The 19569-nt window shown below is 50.1% G+C and overlaps 1 long non-coding RNA gene across 1 annotated transcript; it reads right to left on the reverse strand.

Annotated features, from left to right (window-relative positions):
• Window positions 1–13773: 13773 nt before the first annotated feature.
• LOC141993537 (uncharacterized) lies at window positions 13774–18743 on the reverse strand. Its single transcript, XR_012640882.1, has 3 exons — window positions 18599–18743; window positions 16618–16743; window positions 13774–14748 (listed from the first exon to the last, which is right to left on the reverse strand). It is a non-coding gene; the product is annotated as an uncharacterized LOC141993537 (long non-coding RNA).
• Window positions 18744–19569: the final 826 nt, after the last annotated feature.

The raw sequence follows: 19569 nt of genomic DNA on the forward strand, positions 1-19569 counted from the left end.
GAATCAGGAAGCGTATGCGAAGAACCAAAGAGGACCTGCGGCATGAAGTCATTGAGCAGTCCCTTACTGAAAATCAAAAAGTAAGGGTGTGGGAGACTGAAAGGAGGCTCCCCCAACAGAATGCAGATTGCCAGCACCAAAGCATGGAGCAGCTCATATGCATTATGGACCTCCAAGCAGACTCTATACAGGCTCTCATAGCACTGCAGATGGAGCAAATCCGTGCTCTCCCCCCCCCCCCCGCAGCCCTTGTCCCAAAACTCTTTCCCTTGTGCCACCATGTCACCGCCAACCAACTTCCCCCAACATCCAGTTTCTTACCACCACCGGCTGCCTCCAACACCTGTAGCTTCACCACCCAGCCCTGCAAACTATGACCCTTACCCACTGCACTCAACCCCCATCACCATGCATTTTAGCCAGCCTGAAGTGCAGCACTCATTGCACGGCACTCCAGACAGGAAGTCTGGATATGATAACAGGAGATACGCAAGTCTGTGATTGTCCCACTTCCCACCCTGCCTCCTTTCCTCCTCCCACACAGCATAGATGTGTCATGCCCTGTTTCCCCAGCAGTTGTTTTTCAATAAATGATATTTTTGGCTTTGAAAACACGCTTTATTACATTAAGTAAAAGACACCGAAGACCAGGAAAGCAACAGGCACTGCAAGTCAGTGCATCATACGTAGCAAACACAGATGCCTACTAGCATTGGAGCCACCGCACTTCACCCCCATGGCTTTCAGCATCAAATTGCTCCCTCAAGGCATTCCTAATCCTTACAGCCCTGCGCTGGGCCCCTCTAATAGCCCTGGTCTCTGGCTGTTCAAATTCAGCCTCCAGGTGTTGAACCTCTGTGGTCCATGCCTGAGTGAAATTTTCACCCTTCCCTTCACAAAATGTTATGGAGGGTACAGCATGTGGCTATAACTGTGCGGATGTCATCATCGGCCAGTTACAGCTTCCCATACAGACAGCACCAGTGGCCCTTTAAACAGCCAAAAGCACACTCAGTCATTCTGCACTGACTCAGCCTGTTGAACCGCTCCTTGCTGCTGTCAAGGCTCCCTGTGTAGGGTTTCCATGAGCCACAGCATTAGAGGGTAAGCAGGGTCTCCAAGGATCACAGTGGGCATTTCGACTTCCCCTACAGTGATCTTCTGGTCTGGGAAGAAAATCCTGGCTTGCAGCTTCCTGAAGAGGCCTGTGGTCCAAAAGATGTGTACATCATGTACCTTTCCAGACCAGCCTGCGTTAATGTCTATGAAACACCCACGATGATCCATAAGTGCCTGGAGAACCATAGAGAAATACCCCTTCTAATTTATGTACTCAGAGGCAAGGTGGTCTGGTGTCAGAAATGGAATATGCGTCCCATCTATCACCCCTCCACAGTTAGGGAAACTCATCTGTGCAAAGCCAGTCACAATGTCATGCACATTGCCCAGGGTCACTGTTCTTCTGAGCAGGATGCAAGGCCATGCAAACTTGCATCAACACGATTCCAGCAGTCCACTTTCCCACTCCAAACTGGTTAGCGACCGATCGGTCGCTATCTGGAGTTGCCAGCTTCCAGATTGCAATAGCCACCTGCTTCTCCACCGGCAGGGCAGCTCTCAATCTCGTGTCCTTGTGCCCCAGGGTGGGGGCGAGCTTAGCACACAGTCCCATGAAAGTGGCTCTCCTCATCCAAAAGTTGTGCAGCCCCTGCTCGTCATCCCAGACTTGCATGACAATGTGATCCCACCACTTGGTGCTTGTTTCCCGAGCCCAAAAGCAGCGTTCCACTGTGGTGAGCATGTCCATGAATGCCACAAGCAATCTCATGTCATATGTGTTATGCGAGTCGACATTGGACTCCTCACTGTCAGTTTGTAGCTTAAGGAGTAACTCGACTGCAAGTCGTGACATGCTGGCGAGACCCATCAGCATATTCCTCACAAGTTCAGGATCCAATCCCACAGACCGAGAGGGAAGACAGAGCGTGCAGTACAAAAAACATTGAAAGATGGTGCCAGATGTGGACGGAAGCCCAGGGATTGCTGGGATGCGAAGCGATGCATCATGGGGCATTGGGACAGGACCCAGAATGCCCCACACCCCCCTTCTCACAAGCCACAGCACCAGAATGGGAAGAGGTGCTCTGTGGAATAGCTGCCCATAATGCACCGCTCCCAATGCCGCTGCAAGTGCTGCAAATGTGGCCACGCCAGCGCGCTTGCAGCTGACAATGTGAACACATGGCAGCACTTTCCCTGCTGTGGTCTCTGAGGGCTGGTTTAACTCAAAGCGCTCTACATCTGCAAGTGTAGCCATGCCCTGAGAACCTCTGGTCTGAAGGGATTATTTTGCCAAATCACAACATACATTTCCCCCCAAATGGATCTGTGTTGTGGTGCACTATTATAGGATTCCTTTGCACAAGGCTTTCCAATATCTGAGCCCTCCTCTTTCGAAGGAGTTTTAAGGTTTGCCTGATCTCTAGAGATTAACCTTTAATGTTGTTTTGTATGCTGGGTAAAAATAAATAAAAAAAGACTCGCTGTTATTGTGGTTGGTGATTGATTCCTTTGGTATACCCTACCCATATTCCCTCTGCTGCCCAGACAAGCTCCTGTGGCGGTCCTCGCTCAGGGGTTGGCTGTTCCGGTAGCGTCAGGGATAAGGCCTGCGATTTGCAGGGGGTTGTTGGTAGGGGAGTCAGGGCCCTCCCACTCCACCAGGCTCCATAGGTGCTAGAACAAGGGGTGCTGCAACACTTCCTGGCTTGAAGTGGTTTCCATTTTATACACAGTTTACAATTTGGTTCAATGGCTCTCAGCACCCCCACTATACAAATTGTTCCAGCACCCCTGCCGGGCTCCAACCCAGGGCCCTGTGAGGGGCTATCAGTGATCTGACAGCCAGGGCTGCATATGGCTGCCCTCCTGGCCACTTCCTATCACCCCCACCTCCCCTGCAATTGTCCCAAAGTCAGGTTAAGGCAGTGCAAAGGGTGTCTGCTCACCACAAGGCTCCATGTAGTGTGGTATCTCAATCTCTCTCTGGTTATGGCCCACCCTCCTGGGCCAGCGCAGTCCTACGGCTTTCCCCTGCTGGGGTAGTCCAAACAAAAAATAAAGGGGATTACCAAAGTCCACACAAGGGGGAGAAGGGGAATGCTTTGCTCTCCGGCTGTCTCTGGGGCAGGCCCTCCCTTACCTTGGGGCAGTTGTCCTAGGGGGAGATTCTGCCTTCCCTCAGCTCTTCTGCCCTGGAGCTGCAGGTGGCAGAGCTGCTCTCTTCCCTGGTCTGCCAATATGGGAGCTGCTCTTCTGCCTTTTAACTCCTCTTCCTGCTGGTGTTTCTCCTGCAGGTGTGATGGGGTGGGGCTGGCTGGGCCCAGAGCAATTCCTTAACCACTCATTGCCCAGTGTGGGGTTTGTTTACCCAATCAGCTTCCCCCTTGAGGGGGTGGGAAGGAGAGTGACATAGGAGCCACTGAGCTGGACTATGCCATCATAGCATTCCCTGACCCAAAGGGAATCCTTACTTGGCTAGACATACATGATTTAAATCCACTCTGTGCAGCTGGAGCCCTGTTTTAAATAGAAAATGTATTACTATTTATTATATTTTACTATCCATCTTTTTATTTAGGGAGTTTTAACAGGTTTACAAATCCTAGCTATGTAAGTATCAGGCAGCACAATAGTCATTACAACAGTGAGCTTTTGTTAGAGAAACGTGGGACAGTCATACAGTCATCAGATCTTTCTGTTTAACAGGGTCTTACCAAATTACCAAGGCAGCATCTTTTTACTACCCAGGACATGTTGTGTCTGGTGATGTTATTACACTGAGGGAGATCTCTGATTACCCGTATTTAACAAACCGGGCATATTCAAAGACATTGGACAGGTATGCAGGTGAGTGTACTTTGTCTTAGTCTTGAATAAATGGTAACCAAATATCTAAGAATCTATTTGTCCTCTGTCTATTTTGCTGGTATGTAATTGAAAATACATTATTATCACCCAGTGTGGAATTCTCATCAGCCAATAGAATTTCACCTTCCAGCTAAAATATTAATATGAAATAAAATATTAAAGAGCTTAGGAATTTTGTGATGTGCTGGGATAATTGAATGTATGCCTGGTTGGGGCACTGTTGAGCCATGGGAGGCACTCATTCCCCTTGAGCTCAGCACTCTTGCCAGCCCTGCAGTCTCAGGAAGAAGCTGGAGAGCGGGACTGGAAATCCAATTCTGGTCTCCCATATAACAGTGCGTTATTAGCCCTAGGCACCAAGTTGGCATATTGCTAAACCGTTTCAGTGGCAAAACCTCCTTATCCTGTTTCTGTTGCCTGTGGATGAAGGGGAGCATCAAAGCATATTTCTCCCCTACCTGGAGAAGTTGTGAAGTGTGGTGGCAAAGCAAGAATTTGACATTTAACTTGTGTCTTTTTCTGACCTTTACCAAGCAACCTATGCCCTTGCTGGCATCCTTGAGAAGCACAGGGCCGTGGCTGGAGAGAAGGGCCTATTTGCCCTGCTGTTGCACGTGCAGGTTCATCACAACATTGGACAGAACCTGCAGGCCAGCAAGGGCTCCAGCGGTATGGCTGAACTGTAGGCCGGGGCCACCTCAGTTAGCCCGGTGAGGTACCACAAATACTGCAAAACCAGAGTGTTAATATGAGAGAGAGAGAGAGCGCTTCTGTTCTGCCTCACAGGTTTGGTGTAGGGCTTCCAGCACTGAAAGCTCTTTGGGGCTGGGACTATCTCGTGCTGTGTGTACGCACAGCAGGGAGCACAATGGGGCCTTGATCTCAACTGAGGCCTGTAGGGGCTATTGTAATACAAGCAATAATTCATCTTCATATGCAATAGCCAGCAAGGGCCCTGTTCTATGGGGCTTCCTCTATGATCTCATCCCGAAGCCCACCCCCACAGCTAGCACTAATGGGTACCGTGCAGGCAGTTTCAGCAGAGAGGCCGAGAACTGATTTGCCCATGGGGATCCAACTCTCCTCTCATGTCGAGAAGGGATTCCTCTTCGCACAGTGGATGACAAGGCAGTGTGGAAAGCTTGTGTCATTGCTGCTCATACTGTACCTGGCTTGTAGCTAGAGAACTTTAATCTCCAGAGCTATCAAGCCAATAGATGACTCAGACAGGAATGGGTGGGAGGTAAGACACCAGGCCTCAAATAAGCGAAATGTGAGTCTCTCTGCACTTAGCCCTGTTGTTTATGATAAGCAGAACTGGGATTCAACAGCGTGTTGTAATCATTGATTGAATCAATGGCTTTTTAAATTCTTTTTACATGTGGAAGATGTCATAGCCCAGCTGCCTGACTGACACAGCTTGGAGAGCTGTCACGGAGGCCCCCAGATTTCTCAGCATCCTCCTTCAGAGCTTGGGTGGGAGAACAGCATCAAACTTACTGCCAGCAAGCTGCTGCTGTTCTTCGTTGATATAAGGAAACAAGATGTGTGAGGCCATGTCTACACTATGAAATTAGGTCGAATTTCTAGAAGTCGGTTTTGCAGAAAGCGTTTTTTATACAGTCGATTGTGTGTGTCCCCACACAAACGTTCTAAGTGCATTTAGTCGGCGGAGTGCGTCCACAGTACCAAGGCAACCATCGACTTCCGGAGCGCTGCACTGTGGGTAGCTATCCTGCAGTCTCCACCACCCATTTGAATTCTGGGTAGAAATCCCAGTGCCTGATGGGGCTAAAACATTGTTGTGGGTGGTTCTGGGTATATATTGTCAGCCCCCCCCCCTTCCCTCCCTCCGTGAAAGCAACAGCAGACAATCGTTTCATGCCTTTTTTCCTGGGTTACCCGTGCAGACACCATACCATGGCAAACATGGAGCCCGCTCAGCTCACCATCACTGCAAATCTCCTGGGTGCTGGCAGACACGGTACTGCATTGCTACACAGCAGCAGCTCATTGCCTTTTGGCAGCAGACAGTGCAGTATGACTGGTAGCTGTTGTCGACGTAGTCCAGGGTGCTCTTTTAGCTGACCTCAGTGAGGTCGGTCAGGGGCACCTGGGCAAACATGGGAGTGACTCAGCCAGGTCATTACCCTTTTAAGTTTCATCTCATGGCGATTCAGTCCTGCCGGCAGTCCTACTGCACCGTCTTCTAATGAGCAGCCAGGAGATGATGATGGCCAGCAGTCATACTGCACCGTCTTCTGCCGAGCACCCAGGAGATGACAATGGCCAGCAGTCGTACTGCCCCATCTGCTGCCAGCAAGATGTATAAAGATAGATGAAGTGGATCAAAACAAGAAATAGACCAGATTTGTTTTGTATTCATTTTCTTCTCCCTCCCTCCGTGAAATCAACTGCCTGCTAAACCCAGTTTTGAGTTCTGTCCTTGAGGTTTTGAGTTCTATCCTTGAGGGGGCCATTCTGTTTCTCCTTGATGCAAAGCCACCCCCTTTGTTGATTTTAATTCCCTGTAAGCCAACCCTGTAAGCCATGTTGTCAGTCGCCCCTCCCTCCGTCAGAGCAACGGCAGACAATCGTTTCGCGCCCTTTTCCCTGGATTGCCCGAGCAGATGCTATAGCACAGCAAGCATGGAGCCTGTTCAGCTCACTGCAGCAGTTATGACCATTGTAAACACCTCGCGCATTATCGTGCAGTTTATGCAGAACCAGCACCTGAAAAACCAGGCGAGGAGGCAACGGAAGCACGGTGATGAGGACATGAACACAGTTTTCTCTAAAACCGCGGTCCCCAGCAATTTGGAGATCATGGTGTTACCCGGGCAGGCTCATGCCTTGGAATGCTGATTCTGGGCCCGGGAAACAAGCACAGACTGGTGGGACTGCATAGTGTTGCAGGTCTGGGATGATTCCCAGTGGCTCTGAAACTTTCACATGCGTAAGGGCACTTTCTTGGAACTCTGTGACTTGCTTTCCCCTGGCCTGAAGCGCAAGAATATCAAGATGAGAGCAGCCCTCACAGTTCACAAGCAAGTGGCCATAGCCCTGTGGAAGCTTGCAACGCCAGACATCTACCGGTCAGTCGGGAATCAGTTTGGAGTGGGCAAATCTACTGTGGGGGTTGCTGTGATGCAAGTAGCCAACGCAATCATTGGGCTGCTGCTATCAAAGGTAGTGACTCTGGGAAATGTGCAGGTCATAGTGGATGGCTTTGCTGCAATGGGATTCCCTAACTGTGGTGGGGCGATAGACGGAACGCATATCCCTATCTTGGGACCGGACCACCAGGGCAGCCAGTACATAAACCGCATGGGGTACTTTTCAATGGTGCTGCAAGCACCGGTGGATCACAAGGGACATTTCACCAACATCAATGTGGGATTGCCGGGAAAGGTTCATGATGCTTACGTCTTCAGGAACTCTGGTCTGTTTAAATGGCTGCAGGAATGGATTTACTTCCCAGACCAGAAAAAACTGTTGGGGATGTTGAAATGCCTATAGTTATCCTTGGGGACCCAGCCTACCCCTTAATGCCCTGGCTCATGAAGCCATACACAGGCACCCTGGACAGTAGTAAGGAGCTGTTCAACTATAGGCTGAGCAAGTGCAGAATGGTGGTAGAATGTGCATTTGGACGTTTAAAGAGTCGCTGGTGCAGCTTACTGACTCGCTCAGACCTCATCGAAACCAATATTCCCATTGTTATTGCAGCTTGCTGTGTGTTCCACAATCTCTGTGAGAGTAAGCGGGAGACGTTTATGGCGGGTTGGGAGGTTGAGGCAAATCGCCTGGCCGCTGAATACGCGCAGGCAGACATCAGGGCGGTTAGAACAGCACAGCAGGAAGCGCTGCGCATCAGAGAAGCCTTGAAAACCAGTTTCAGGACTGGCCAGGGTACTGTGTGACACTTCTGTTTGTTTCTCCTTGATGAAAACCCGCCCCCTTGGTTGCCTCTAAATTCCCTGTAAGCCACCCACACTCCCCGCTTCGATCACAGCTTGCTTGCAAAGGAAATAAAGTCACTATCTTTTAAAAAACGTATTCTTTATTAATTGATTATAAAAATAGGGAGGTTTCAGAGTAGCAGCCGTGTTAGTCTGTGTTTGCAAAAAGAAAAGGAGTACTTGTGGCACAAGTACTCCTTTTCTTTTTGAAAAATAGGGAGATAACTCACAAGGTAGCCCAGGTAGGGTGTGGGAGGAGGGTAGGAGGGAAGGAAAAGGCCACTTTAAAACTTCTTGAATGATAGCCTTCTATTGCTTGGGCTGTCCACTGGGGTGGAGTGGTTGGGTGCCCGGAGCCTCTTCCCCTCCCCCACCCCCGTGTTATGAGGCATCTGGGTGAGGAGGCTATGGAACTTGGGGAGGAGGGAGGGCGGTTAAACAGGGGCTGCAGCGGCAGTCTGTGATCCTGCTGCCATTCATGAACCTCCAGACTCCGGAGCATGTCCATTTGATCCCGCAGTAGCCCCAGCGTTGCCTCATGCCTCCTCTGATCTTTCTGCCGCCACCTCTCCTCACGTTCATTGGCCAGTTTCCTGTACTCTGCTATTGTGTCCCTCCACACAGCTCTGTCAGTGCCGTGTCATTAAACATAATGATTTGTGTCCTCTGTAGTGGAGGTACAGACCCTGGTATAGCTGTGTTGGTAGGATTAGACCTGGTGTCATGTGTATCAGACACAAACCTGCTGTAGCCCCGTGCAGTTAGAAAGGCCCCAATGTCATCTATTAATCAGAGGTGCAGGCTCTGCCAAAACATCCCTGGGACTCCACATCCCACCAGGCCTCAAGCACACAATTAAGGGGATCATGTGAACAAAGGGACTTTCAATACCCTCTGTCTTTTAAATGCTCTTGTTTTCTTCTAACAGGCCACCTTGAATTTCCCCAGCCATTCTTGCTGACCACAAACCAATGGGAACTGAACTTGTCAAGGTAACGTACAGACACTAACAGCTGACTGATCAGAGAGCACATCACAATACAACCCCTCTCCTCCTCCTTTTCATTACATGATCATTTATGGTCTATGGGAGCATGTCTTAGGTGCAGCTGTACAGCCCTGGGCCAGCTGTTACTGCACTGTATCTACGTATCTCAGATGCAATAATATCACAGGATGTGTGTGGTTGTGGATTTACACATCAACAGGCCAACATCCGCATGAGGCAGGAAGCTTCAGCACAGGACAGCTGCACACGCTGGACAGTTCTATGCCAGTCGTTTTGTCAAAGGAAACACTATAGGCCAGATTCAGCCACTCTTACTAATGCTGAGTAGTACCTTGCTCCAGGGTTAGTCCCAGTCATTCCAATGGGATGACGCAGAGTGAAGCATTGCACAAGGTGAGTGAAGGTTGCAGGGTCTGGCCCTTTATCAGCACTTGCATCCAGGAGAGTTACTTATCGATACAGTCCCAGTCTTTAGTTCACATTACGCTGAGATCATTCTGCAAGTGGAGTGTAAATCCCTATCAGAGTGATCCCTGCTGTTACAAGGTGACCCAGCCCTTTCACCCTCTCCTTGTGTGTGTCCCTCCCAGGTGAGACTGGAGGTGCGCTTTGCTGCAGGAGCAGTTAAAGTGCAGGAGAAGCACTTTGTGAATGAGGGTGTCACCTGCAGCCTGGTTCCCCTGCTTCTGCTCCTGCAGGACCAGGTCCTGAGCTGGTTAAGGTAAGTCCCACTGTCGTTATCTCCCCAGCATGACAGACCCTCACTCCACAGCTTCTCCCGCTAGCTTGATCTTCAGATGTACTTTCCATAGCAACATCCCTTACCCCACCCACGTTCTCCTGTGTGGATGGACAGTACAGAGGAGTGGGTATTTCCTGGCTTCCATCAGTCACTTCCAATGCAGCTATTATGAAAGAGGTCCAAATGTCCATTAATGGCACCAGTGGGGACCCTGAAGGACTGGAGACGTCTGCACCAGATGGTCCCTCAAAATTCCACCTTAGACACTTGGCTTTTCATTGTCATTTATTAGCTGGACAATATTCACTGTTTCCTATTCTCCATTGTGCAACCCTTCCCCATCTCACCTTGATTTCTAGGCATCTAAAGAGGCCAGCTGGAGATGTGGTGAAGTCTAGGGGTAGTGACTGCTTCAGCGTAAGTGCAGATGGGACAGCTGGTGCAACCGTCCCAAGATTCTGGGCAAAGTCTGTGAGGACCTTGTAAGAAAGCCAGTTCTCTGTCACTAGCTTGTAGTACGTCGGTTATGGCTCCGGGATGCGAATATTGCCAGGAACAGGTTAACTGAAGAGGTTTCTGTGCTCATTAGTCAGTATTGGACCCCTGATTGCAGCAGCTGAAGCTTTGAAATTACTGTTTAAATAGTCCCCGGTGCATGCCAGGGTTGTGTGGTTTCCACAAGGTGAAATCTGTGCTGTTGGAGGGAGAGGCCTTGTCCCCAGCATGGAGCTGGATGTGAATTTTCCCTATATTATCCAGACTGGAAGCAGGGGGAATCAGCACATGTATTGGGCCTGTGCATTCCACTACAGGAACCTGATCATCTTTGAAACGGAGATTATTCTGTGCTGCATAACACCCACGATGGGAGGATCTGGGTGGAGGGAATAGCCAGGGAAGAGGCTCCCAAGCTGGCAGAGTGGTTCATGCCCATAAGCCCCTGAGGGGTTGAAAGGATGGAGGAGTACAGAGTCATAAAGGCAGGTGCATGCCTCAATGCAGCTCTTCCCCAGACCCACCTTACACAGGTAAGACAGAGATTGCTGGGGCTGAGCGATGGAGGTGGGGCCCAGCCTGAACCAGCCCTCTTCCTGGCATCCCTCCCTGGGCCTCCTGTGCTGGGCTGTCCCTCCTGCCCTCTGGGGGTACTAGCACCCATGTGGTGACTCCCTGAGCTATGTGTGCCTAGTAAGAAAGATATTCCAGGGAGGAACCAGACCAGGGGCCAGAGAAATTCTAGGTGACAGGAGCAAATGCAAGGTCCAGCCTCAGGTGGGACCCTTGGACGCTGATGTTGTCATCAGGCTGCTCACTGCAGTGTTCACTCTGGACATCTTTCCCTGTACTGATCAGCCCTTTGCTCTGGCACCCTCCTGCGCTTCCCTCACAGTTCACCTCAGCCTTCCTCTGGCTGCCCTTCCTCTAGTCCCCTCCCCTCCATGGCCCCTCGCCCTTCCTTTGTGTTTCTGTTTTAGCTAGTCTCCTAACTAAGCCCTCCCCAAGGATTAAAAACAACCTCCCACCCTCCAAAAACCAGTTGTAGCATTACAATGCCATTTGCCAACCATCCTCTGCTTACTCTGCTTGTAGGTTATGCGCCGTTCCCCAGCCCTTGCTCTGTTGTGTCTGGTTAGGCTGTAAATGTAACGAGCAAGAGGGTTGCTGACTGAGGTTATGCTATGTAGGACTAATTTACTCTCCCCTTTTTCCTTCACGTCAGCTTACGTCTGTGCTGAAACACAGGTCAGAGAGTTTGGTTTGTTCATTACTTGTCAGCAAAGTGTTACCCCGCGTTCAACCTCAGAGCTGTGGTATGCAAAACCCTGAATGTAGGTGTTAATAGCTGCCTGTCAGCGTTGGAGGGAGAGGGAGAGAGAGAGAGAGACTACCACACAATGTCTTAGGGAGCAAATATTTAATACGTACACAAACATTTGCAAACAGATTTTGGAAGACTTTTGAGTAACTTCTTAACCCAAGCTATTAGCCAGTAAGCCTACTGGTGTTCTTTATACAGATTTCCCCACTTGGTTGCTATCATATGTTTCAATATGTGGGTTCATAGATTCCAAGACCAGAAGGGACCTTTGTGATCATGTAGTCCAGTGGTTCTGAACCCGTGGGCCACTCGCAGCCCAATCAGCACACAGCTGCGGCCCATGTGACACCCTTAGGGCCATATAGGTAGTATTGGATGTGGCCCACAATGATAAATAGGTTGAGAACCACTGATCTAGTCTGACCTCCCAACACATGCAGACAGGTTCCTCTCTGATCTTCTCAGTCTCTATAGTGCAGTCTCACAGTATGTGCATGTACTATTGACCTGGAATGACATTCCCGAGGGGTACCCTGGATTATCAGGCACCTCACAACCACTTGCCCTTTGCATAGGGTTGCCAATTTTGGTTGGACATATTCCTGGAAGTTTCATCACAGGACATAATCTTTAATTAAAGATTAATCTGTAATTCCTGGAAACTCCAGGACAATTTGAGGGGTTGGCAACACTACCTTCACAGGAGACAGCCTTGTCTGTGCCTGCTGTGGATCAGCTCCCTGAATCCACTAGCCCCTGCCAACACAAGCCCTGCCTTCCAGGGCCCCGCAGGCCTGGCTCTGTCTGTACAGGTAGCACTAGGCACACATCAACCCCCGATTCCTCAGATCATTCCCTGCAGCTTCCAGCCCCTGAACCAGTGCACACTCCAGAGCTGCCAGGCCTGTTATTCCCAAAGGGACAGTACCCACCCGCTTGTAAGATTCAGCTCAGCACCAGCACTTAGACAAACTTATTCTTGTTTTCAGTATAAATATATTATCAAAGTTTAGAGATCCAGGTAACAGTGAGTGAGAATACTGGGAACAGGTGGTTACATGTAAAGCAAAATCGTAACACGCTTTCAAGAGACTAAATTTAACTAAGAGGTTAACTTCCTGTCTAAAGAAGTTTGATCTCACTCAGTGTTCTCTTCAGCATTTTTCCATCAAGCTTGTTGCTTCCCCCAAGAAAGGTGCTCAGGCATCTTCTCTGCCCCCCAAATACAGTCAAGCAAACCTTCAAAGTGCTCCCCCAGATAAGGTTCCCTTCCCCCTTCTGGTCTTCTTTTCCCGTTAGATATGTCTGAAGTCCCCCTCCCCACAGCATCCTTCATTTCCATACAGTTCAGACTTGATAGGAAGCCCATTGAGAATCAGAAAATACTCAGTTTACATGTGAACAGATAGATAAATAACACACACATCCCCGCGTTGTCTGACAGAAAACCTGTTTGCACCGGTGCTGGTGTGGGCTGGAGTGCTGAAGAGAAACCAGAAGATTTAGCCAAATTAATTTTAAAGTCCGAGAAGGAGCCACCAATAGTTCTAAGATTGCCTGCTCATAACTGGATTTAGCAAGGTCAGAGGTAAAGAGAAACCAAGCTTAGAAATGTCATGCTGATTTTATCCTTTGATAGACTGTAAGAGTTCATAAAGGAGCTCACAGATACCTTGCTCATGGTGGTGGTGACATATTTTAGACTTGTCCTGGAAGATTTCAACATGCATATTGACTCTTCTCACTTGCCTCTCTATGATTCTCACCTCTTTGGTCGAATCCACACAGCCAGTCGCACCTTGGACCTGGTCCTTGGTTTAGATGTCAATATGGAGGACATCACAGCCCAAGCCCTGTTTCAGATCATCACCTCATGAAGATAGTGGTCAGAGCTCTCCCACTTTCCGTGAAAGACCCACAAGTCTGATTTGACCACTAAGACCCCACCAAATTCCAAAGCGTGCCAATAGGACAGCAGCAATCACGCAAAAGACAAGGAGTCGAGGATCTGGTGAATTATTACCCTTGTGCACTATCCTCAATGCATTGGCCCCTAAACTGCCCCTTCCTCCCTATCACCCATAGATCTCCATGGTTTTCTGACACCCTGTGCCAGACAAAGAGAGAGGGGTAGAAACGGGAGTGTCGATGATGGGAAAACAAAAGCTGAAACAGACAGAAGGAAGCAAAGACTTTCTTCAAGCCTAGGCAGAACCCAGCACTAAGCGCTGTGAAGAACTGTCATCCCACTTCATGGAGAAAATCCTGCCCATTGAAGAAGGCCAGGACTCAGATTGTTCTTGAGGGTGCTGTGGGCATGGCAGCGGAGCTGAAGGTAAATGATCTACAAGGTGGTGGGGGATGAGGCAACTTGGGGAGATATTGAGCACAGTGCTTTTATTTTGCAATGCTGTAGCTTGGTGTCACTTATGTAAATGAAGTAATGCATATGCATAAAATGGAAACATTGGAGAGGGCTCCTCCCAGAAAGACAATGCATATCTTCACCAACACGGGTTGGTGCTGGGTGGTCCAACGGTTGGAGGGCTAACCTGGAACTTGGGAAACTGGGATTCAACTTCCTTCTCTGCCTGAGGGCTGGTCTACACTGCGAAGTTGTTGACAACATTTTGTCTTTCATGGGTACTTGGAAAAGCACCCCCCCAGTGAAAGACAAAAGTTTTGCCGACGCAAGTGGCAGTGTGAACGCAGCTTTGTCGGCAGGAGCACTCAGTGGGCTGGACGTAAAGTGCCGACAAAGTACTGAAAAAGACACAGCCTTGTTGCTAAAAGCTGCATGATGTAGACAAACCCACAGACTCTGTGTGATCTGGGGCAAGTCACTTAGCATCTCAGTTCCCCACCTGTAAAATGGGGAAACCAATGGGTGTTGCGAGGCTAAGTAAATAATTAAAGATTGTCATGTGCTCAGATACTTTGGAAGCAGGAGTTCATGTAAGTACCACAGGTAGGTAGACAGGTGCATGCAGCTAGTGTGCACAAAGGCAGTTTTACTCCATCTGTAGAGCTCTTTCTTTCTTTCTTTCTTTCTTTCTTTCTTTCTTTCTTTCTGAAGCCATCTCTTCCCATCAACACTGGGACGTGCACACTAGCAGGACAGGCTGAGTATTTTGTACACATAATAAAACAAAGCCACTCTGAATAGAAACCAGTCTTTCTCCTACCCTTTAAGATTACTTCTTGACGTATTTTATGTAGACAGGGGGAACTCTTTTACAGCTCTTTGTGGGGGGTGTTTCAAAAGTCGTGTTTTCATAAATGGTATCTGTTTAAAAAGCAGAAAATAAAACAAAACGAGTCTCCAAGATGACTCTGCATGGATCAAGCAGCTTCCATGTGTGATACCAGGTGAGCTTCAGGGGCAGATCATGAAAAAGTGATAGCACTACCATCACATTTGATAACCAGATATGGCCAAAACCTGAGGAAAGGGGCTTACTAAATACCAGAGTGAACCCTACCATCAACTTCTTGTTTGCTCCAGAGGTGGTAGCAGAACCGGTGGGGTAAGGAGTGCGCTGGAATATCTGCGGCTGGTATGGAGCAGAGTGTAAAAGTGTATCTCTATGTCATGGCTGCTCTGCCCCTCCCTGGCACCTCCTGTCATATCAAAGGCTTGCCAGCAGCAGGGTGGGGAATAAAGCTATCCAGGATGGTAATCCGCAGCAATTTGGGGGATTTTAAATCTACCAAGTCTCCCTCTCCAGAGATTTGTATTTGATGCCCTGAAAAAAGTCTACAACATTTGAAAAGTGGCTGTTTCTGCATCTGAAACATGCAGAGGTTTCAGTTTTGAACGGCACATTTCAAAACCACTTTTTACTCAGGAGCGTAAAGTGGGCATTTCTCAGTGCTCTGCTCCACCCTTGTGTGTGTAGCAGAAGGCACAGAGACTCCTGATTGGGGCAGTTTTGCAACTTCGTTGCAGATGTTTTGCACATTTTAGATAAAACCTGCTTCCTAGCATTAGCTCTCTTGAGGTACTGCGGTGGAGCCCGGCCCTTCCTGAATGGCTGGGAAAGATAGGATGTGGGCAGGGCCGGCTCTAGGCACTCGTGGGGCTGCACATTTCTAGGGGCGGCATTCCGGCCCCCGCCGCCTGCTCCCCTGAGCGCGCCGCCGACGCTCCGCTTCTCCCCGCTCCCTCCTTCCCAGGCTTGCCGCGGTTCGGCGCGGCAAGCCTGGGAGGCAGGAGAAGCCGAGCGGCGGCGCGCTCGCGGGAGGGGGCGGTGGTGGAGCGGAGGTTTCTCTACTCCACCCCCAGTTACTTCCTGCGCTCCCCCCCCCACCGCCGCTCTCCCTGCTCCCGTGAACGCGCCGCCGCTCCCTCGCTTGAGGGTGGGGGGGAAGCGGAGGGGCGGTGCGTTCAGGGGAGCGGAGGTGAGCTGGGGCAGGACGGGGGGGGGGGCGCAGGAAGTAATGGGGGGGGGGGAAATGCGGCACGCCAGGGGGAGGAGGCGGGGCCGGGGATTTGGAGAAGGGGTTGGGGCGGCAAAAATCCTAGCGCCGGCGCTGGATGTGGGAGTCTGCTCAGGGAAGAAGTTGTTAACCCTCAGCTAAACACAGGTGCTCAGGGGGTGAACTATGAAGAAGTGCTTGGGAGGCAGAAGTGGCGAATGGCTGTGGGAAGTGAGGCTTTACACGCCCACAGTCATGGGACTAAGACCTGGGCTGTGGGTTTCCTCTTCCTGCATTTTTTTTTTTAAACTTGCGTTAACTGTTCTCTGGTTATCAGCATTATCCTTGTGTTTCAACTGTGCTGGCTATGGGCCTCCTCTCCGCAGCCTTGCGGCTTGTGCAAAGCAGGGTAAAAACACCTCTAAATCAGAATGCTTCCCTGATTCCCCGTGGGAGCTGCGTTTTTCATCGCTTTCCTATCAGCCTTGTGCCTCACCTCCAGCTTGCGTGGTGAAAGGCATTGCTGAAACTTCAAAAATCTGCATTTATTTGGCAAGCTAAAGTGTAACCAGTCCCTGCATTGGCCCCTTAGAAAAGAAAAAAATGACTGCATCAGGAATATCTAATTACACTTTTCTTTGCACACAGATGCTTCTATGCAAGCCTTGTAATGGCTGATGGAAGGCAAAGGGGAGGGAAGCTCAGCAGTTGAGGGGCAAGGTGGAGGTACTGGTACCTGACTGGCCTTTGGAGCTGCTTTTCCTGGTCCTTTTCACCCAGCTGAAGATGTAGAAGATGACAATAGCGTAGCCCAGATAGCCAGGGTACCCGTAAATGCCATAGCTCCACCAGGGTGAGACACCTGGTTAGGGTTGACAGAAACACAGAATACAAACAAAACATCTTCAGGGTAAATGATCCAAAGTGCTTCACAAAAATGTCTCCAGGTTTGAACCTTGTGGTTGCATTGACACCTGGGTTTTTTTGGGGGTGTGTGTGAGAGAAACTGTAACCGGGCTGCCGCTTCATGAGCAGTCCCTCATGGCCAGAGTTCCCTTCACCGCAAGCCTCCCCTATTTTCCCTTTTCAGGGCCCCAGAGAGTATGTCTACACTGCACACTAAGCCCGGGCTCTGACACAGGTTTGAGGGCGAGCCATGCTTCCAGGCACACAGAAATCAGTCTGATTCAGGTCTGCAAGCACTCAGGACCTGGGTCCGGAAACCCTGCTAAGAGGGGTGGGTCAGAGCCTGAGTCCCACTGGGACTTGGTCCAAGCCCTGTCATTTTCAGTGTGGACGCAGTTCAAGCTGCAGACCTGAGTCAGAAGATCTGCGTCGTGCAGTATGCATACATTAGCATGGTTGTGAGACCCAGGTCCAGAAATTGTATACCGAGGTTTACAGTGCAGTGTGAATGCTCAAGTGTGTTAAGAGGCAGAGTGAGGGCAGGGCCTTGGGAAGAGGGAGCAAAGTGGGGGCCGGAAGAGACAGGGCAAAGGAGGGGCCTCAGGGAAGGGGCGGAGTGGGGAGGGTCTTGGAGCCCAGCGGAGGTGGAGCACTAGGGTTGCCAACTTTCTAATCTCACAAAACCGAACACCCTAGCCCTGCCCCTTCCCCGAGGCCCTGTCCCCCCGCTCAGTACATTCCCCCTCCCTCAGTGACTTGCTCTCCCGCACCCGCACTCACTTTCACTGGGCTGGGGCAGGAGATTGGGGTGCAGGAGTGGGTGAGGGCTCTGGCTGGGGGTGCGGGCTCTGGGGTGGGGCTGGGGATGAGGGGTTTGGGGTGCAGGAGGGGACTCCAGGCTGGGGGAACAGAGGGGTTCAGGGTGTGGGAGGAGGCTCTGGGCTGGGGCAGGGGGTAGGGTGTGGGAGGGGGTGAGGGCTCTAACTGGGGATGCGGGAGGGGGTGGCACCAGAAATGAGGGATTCAGGTGTGGGAGGGGGCTCCAGGCTGGGGCAGGCGGTTGTGGTGCGGGAGGGGGTGAGGGCTCTGGCTGGGGGTGCAGGTTCTGGGGTGGGGCAGGGGAAGAGGGTGTTGGGTTGCAGGAGGGGGCTACAGGTTTGTGGGAGCTCAGGGCAAGGGTTGGGCCTTGGGGTTGGGGCACAGGCTTACCTTGGGTGGCTCCTGGTCAGCAGGGCTGGGGAGCTATGGCAAGTTCCCTTTCTGTCTGGCACTGTGCTTGCACCCCGGAAGACTCCAGCAGGTCCGACTCCTAGGTGACGGTGCGGGAAACGGCTCTGCGCGCTGCTCTCACCCTCAGGCACCGCCCCTGCAGCTCCCATTGGCCACGGTTCCCGGCCAATGGGAGTGCGGAGCTGGTGCTTGGGGTGGGGGCAGCATGTGGAGCTCTGTGGCCCCCTCGCCTAGGAGCTGGACCTGCTAGCTGCATCTGAGGCACAGGGCGGATCCAGGACAGGTAGCGACTAGTCTGCCTTAGCTCTGCACCACCGTCGACTGGACTTTTAATGGCCTGGACGGCGGTGCTGACTGGAGCTGCCAGGCACCCAGTCAAAAACCAGACATGTGGTCACCCTATGGAGCACCCACTGGGAAAAATAAAAGACAGCACCTGTGTCTGTGCCCACATAGTGTCTGAAACACAGATAGGTTTCAAGAAGTGATAGCATAGGTCTTTGTTCGCTGCTTTCGATCTCTATGTCATAGCATAGGCTAGAATTATGATAACAATAATTCATAATGAGTTTCCCTCTTACCAGTCTCAGCACAGAGCTGCAGGATGAAGTCTTTATGCCCAGAGCTGAGTACATTCTGGGCCACACATCTGTAGTTCCCAATGTCGGATTGCTGTATGTTAATGAGGGTCAGGGATGCGTTGTCCTTAGACAGGATGGTGCGGTTTCCAATTGGCAAAGGCTGGTTGCATTTCTGCCAGGAGTAGGATATGGCATTTCCTTCTGTCCCCAGGCAATTCAAGGTGATGTTTTTCCCCTGATGAGGAGCAGATGTCTGTCTGGTGATATGCACATTCGACACAGGTACTGAAAAACCACAAGAGGAGCTGTCAAGTTATGGTGACCTCCAAATACAGAGTAATGGGGAAAGCAAGGGATTGTGGGTAACATTATGTACATTCCCGCAAAGCCTCACTGCTTTGCATAACAAATCTGCATTCTAGTCTCTACTTTAGAGCTGGGCAGAATACGTTTCATGAAAAGTTGTTCATCAGAAATGCTTTCACTGATGTTTTCAAAGCAAGAATTTCCAGTTTTCTGGTTCAAAATAATTTTTTATTTAGAAATTGAAGCAAATTAGACTGGGAAATAGGTTTTTTTTAAAATGTCAAATTCAAAACAAAACCTTTCAACAGGCCCAAAATGGAAACAAAAATCAGATTTGGGTTCATTAATATTTTTGAGATTTCAACTTTTCATCCCAATTCAAGATGGGGAAAAAAGGTGAACTTTCGAAAATATTCACAGGATGGGAAAAAGGTTTTCCAACCAGCTCTGGTTGTAGGTACATATCAATGATTTGAATGTTTATTATCCATTAAGTTTAAATTTACAAGAAACTCAAACCTTTGACTATCTGGAAATCCCCAGTTCAGGCACCAAGCTACATTAACTCTGCCAATATAGAGACTATTTATTCCCTTTGCATGCAACATATCAAAAACGTACATATCACAGGGTAGCTGGTCCCTGTGAGTAGAGCAGACCCAGTG

This window comes from Natator depressus, chromosome 9 (genome assembly GCF_965152275.1).
Source record: "Natator depressus isolate rNatDep1 chromosome 9, rNatDep2.hap1, whole genome shotgun sequence".
Lineage (NCBI taxonomy): Eukaryota > Metazoa > Chordata > Testudines > Cheloniidae > Natator > Natator depressus.